Consider the following 4895-nt stretch of genomic DNA (forward strand, 5'->3'; position numbering starts at 1 on the left):
TGTGATTCACTGTTCAAAGTACTGCCATATAGCAGGCTATATCACCTGACCTACAATGAATTCAGAGTCAGGAGTAATAACAGATGGAAATGTGGGCAATGTTCAACTCTGACAACATATGACAGTTGAATTGCACAAGTGCCCAACAGCCCTTTTGAGTCAACTTCATAGTTACCACAATGACGCTGACTTCATTGTAGACCAGGCCTATATAGCAAGATCATATTCAGTGTTTCTTTCATACTACTAGAAACATCAGATGTTAATTTGAAGCTGAGTTATTCCAATCTCAAAAGACTAATATAAATTGGATTTATAAAAATACTGATAATAAAAGAAAATAATAATGAATTAAAAAAAAGAAAAGAGGTATTCAACTTACAGCAGAACTAACTTATGACAGAGACGAGGGAATGGAACCCCATCCATCATAAGTCGAGGACTACCTGTACTGAAAAAAAAAAAAAAGTTCTTTCCACTAGCAAGTTGGTAAACTGTGCCACGGGAATAAAAGCATCAGTAAGTAAGTATATCTGAATAAGGCTTATTATTGCATTGTAGCTTGGTAACAGCAAATACTGAAAATCTATTAATGAATATCCAGTAATGCAGTCCTTAAACAAATTGTGACAATACAAACTATAGAGTAGAAGTTCTCAAAGTTTTTTATTTTCCTCTAATACTCAAACTTTTGATCTCTGAATGCCTTTAGATTTAATATAAAGTTTTTAAGAACTTTAAAGAGTTTTTGTCTATATAGGTTGAATCTATCAATAGTTATTGTATTGGAATTTGAAACTGAGAAATTTTTTAAATATCTATTAACTTATTTTAAAATAATAAACATACATCATGTTAACATAAATGACAAATTTTATGAAAATTTTCTATATTTTCATTAAAAACACTGAGGCAGAAGAATGATAGATATCATTTTATGTTTGCAAGTCTTTGATAGCTAACTCAATAAAAGACAGCTTAAATCTCATAGTGGCTTTCTCATTGAGTCTGTTGCTGTATGTTGTGTTGGTTGAAAAATATGTAGATAATTCAGTCTCACATATTTAGTTGGAAAAATGAAAAGTATTTTAATAGTTTTTTGCTTTGCTTTGGATATTCTTTTTTTATTTTATTCCAAAATTCAACAAGTAGTTGTTTTTTAATGGATACTTACAATGTAGAATCTATGTACTCTATTAGATTAAAATCTTTATCTTGCAGTTTAGATGGATCTTTTACCATTTTATGATTTTGAAGCATCATTCATTGATTGTTTGGAAAAGATTGGCTCACTGAACTATGCACATCTTCCAAATGTTGACACATTTCATTACATAAGATCAAAATATCAAATTCATTAATATTACCATCAATGATCACAATAGTAGATAAAAGTTTTCCAAAATTGCTTGAAACCTTGAATTCTAACACCAGCAAAAGATACTGACAGTTGTTTTTCTTGATGTGACAGGCTTATCTCATTACTTTCTAATTTTTATTTCCTTAAGTGATGCAGTGGTTAAAGCATTCAGCTGCTAACCAAAAGGTCAGCACTTCTAACTCACGAGCCACTCTGCAGAAGATGAGCAGTCTGCTTCTGTAAAGATATACAGCCTTGGAAACCCTATGGGCAGTTCTACTGTGTCCTCAAGGGTTGGTATGAGTCAGAATCGATTTGATGGCAGTGGGTTTTTGTTTGTTTAACTTTGAACATTAAATCTAAATAATCATAGTTTGTTAGTCTTTCTTTAAACAAATAAAGAAAGGTGCTTCATGGAAAAAATAGTCGTTTTAACCTCACAAATCCTTCCTTAAAACCATCATCATACTTCAGTATGCAACAAAAATGCTTCATGCAGATTTTAATTTTATCACTCAGAATGCTGAAGACACGTACTAAATGGCTTAGATTTAATATAACGAATTTTTCCTGCTTCATCCAGGGAATTCTCAAGTGAAACTGAGAATGACTTGTTGTAAAGAATATATTGACTACTAGAGTGTGGGAAGGAGCTCTGGTGGCATAGTGCCTAAGGTATTTGACTGCTAACCGGAAGGCTGGCAGTTCAAACCCACCAGCCACTCCTTGGAAGGAAGATTGGGCAATCTACTTCTGTAGAAATACTGCCTCAGAAACCCAAAGAGGGGTCACTATGAGTCAAACCAACTCAACAGCAGTGAGTTTGGGTTCTTTGGTTTTTTTAGGGTGTGGGATGACTGCCACCATTGCTTTTGAACCATCTGTGCCAAAGTTAGCCTGAGGGAAAAGGCAAATGATGTCTTAGTATTATAATGAAAATAGATTTGACTTTTCAGACTTTATCCTGAGAAAGAGGTCTTCAGGCCACACTCTGGGACTCAAGGCAATAAAATATCAAGTTATTTTAAAAAATAAGTTAGACTGATATCTCCTGATCTAGAGGGATGTCACAGTGTTATTTTGAAGTTAGAAATGCACCTTGCTAGAAAATGTTTGTCCTATGATCCTATTTTGTAAAGTATATGATAGATGATAGATAGATGAGTGATAGTTATAAGATATATATGTATGTGTGTATACTCATAGAGAAAGGAGAAAAACATGGAATTGTGTATATCACACTGTTAAAACGGGTTACCACAAGGCAGGGATTGTTTTCTTTATAATTCCTTGGATTGTTTCATTGATTGTAATATGTATTTAAATAAAAATGATTAAAATTCATACATAAAATAAAAATTTCAAAAAGACATTTTAGTCCTGGTGAGCTACTTTGAGGAGATACTTCTGAGAAATGAACATGGGTTACTACATGGTAAGTCAACTTCTGTGTAGATTTCATTTCAAAGAATTTTAGAGCTGGATTAAATTGTAAAAATAACCCAGTCATAAGTCTCATCCCATCCAAGGCTTACCCACATTGTCTGATCTGCCTGGCCTCTGTTGAGCAACTCCATCGAGAAAACTCCCACTCCTCTATCCATTCTTCAGAAGCCATTTGTCTGCATTGACACACAGAAAATACCTAGCAATTATTTAATTCACTCTGTTTCAAAGTAAAATTTAGATCTAGTGTGACTGGATATTAATCCTAAATTTCTGTCCAATATCCCACTCAATTTTGCTTTGGTTATACATCCCATCTGAATTTAGAGACCATCTGAAGAATAGATTTGACTCATTGAACACCAGTGACCAAAGACCCGATGAGTTGTGGGATGGCGTCAAGAATATCATACACAAAAAAAAGCAAAAGGTCATTGAAAAGATAGGAAAGGAAATAAAGACAAAAATGGATGTCAGAAGAGACTCTGAAACTTGGTCTTGAATGTAAAATAGCTAAAACGAATGGAAGAAATGATGAAATAAAAGAGCTGAACAGAATAATTCAAAAGGTGGCTGGAGAAGACAAAGTCAAGTATTGTAAGGAAATGTGCAAAGACCTGGAATTAGAAAACCAAAAGGGAAGAACACACTCAACATTTCTCAAACTTCAAGAACTGAAGAAAAAATCTGAGCATCAGGTTACAATATGGAATGATACTAGCAAAATATTGAATGATCAGGAAGCATCAAAATAAGATGGAAGGAATATAATCACTTTACCTAAAAGAATTGGTTGATGTTCAATCATTTCAGGAGGTAGCATATGATCAAGAACCAATGGTATTGCAGGAAGAAGTCGAAGCTGCACTGAAGGAATTATAGAAAAACAACACTCCAGGAATTGACAGAATACCTATTGAGATGTTTCAACAAATGGAGGCAGAACTGGAGGCACTTACTCATTTATAACAAGAAATTTGGAAGACACCTGCCTGGCCAGCCAACTAGGAGATATAGATATGTGCACCCATTCCAAAGAAAGGTGATCCAACAGGATGTGGTCATTATCGAACAATATCATTAATATCACACACAAGTAAAATTTCGCTGAAGATAATTCAAAAATCTTTGCAGCAGTATATTAACAGGGAACTTCCAGAAATGCAAGCTGGATTCAGAATAGGATGTGGAATGAGAGATAGCATTACTGATGTCATGTGGATTGTGACTGAAAGCAAAGAATGCCAGTAAGATGTTTACTTGTGTTTTATTGACTATGCAAAGCATTCAACTCTGTGGATCATAACAAATTATTGATAACATTGCAAAGAATGGGAATTCCAGACACTTAATTGTGCTCATGAGGAACATGCACATAGACCAAGAGGCAGTCATTGGAACAAAACAAGGGGGTATTGGGAGTTCCAGCAAGATAACGGACTAGGCAGAAAGACTGCACAGACCCTCTTCAACAAAGAAAAGGGAAACCAATTAACACAGACAGAGAAGATAATCTTGGACCCCTGAGCCTTGAAGGGGAGGATATAGAAGTGGACTTAACCCCAACTAGCAGAAGAAATTGCATGAAAACACCAAGAAAAGAGACATATGGAGCTGCGGTCTGGCAGCGATCCTGATGGCACAGACAGCTTGGAGATTCCTGAGTGATGGTAGGACCTAAGAATTAACCTAAAAATAAGCCCTGCTAGCCAGGGACTGCACAGAGGACTGCTCTGGTGGGTGGGGAATAAATGGAGAAGGTGAAGAGAAAGGCGGGCTGAGCAGTGGACTTTTGCCATCTGCAAAAACAGCAAGGAGGCCACATATTCTGACCTCCTAGAACCCCACAAGAGGAAGTTAGAATCACCATCAATAGCCCAAGGCCTATTACTGCAAGGCCAGACATGCTGCCTCCCTCCAGGACTTTCACCAACCGTTCCTCCCAAAGCACCCACCACCTCTCTCCTGGGTTCGATAATTCACTGCAGTGGCCACACAGAGCTCACAGATTATGGGGTTTATTAGGGAAGCACCACAGGCTACAATTCAAGTTCAGGAAAAAATGCTCAGTCTCTCTCCCAGCCCACCG

Source organism: Orycteropus afer, unplaced genomic scaffold, assembly GCF_000298275.1.
Source record: "Orycteropus afer afer isolate SDZICR_OR568_19922 unplaced genomic scaffold, OryAfe1.0 scaffold00016, whole genome shotgun sequence".
Classification (NCBI taxonomy): Eukaryota; Metazoa; Chordata; class Mammalia; order Tubulidentata; family Orycteropodidae; genus Orycteropus; species Orycteropus afer.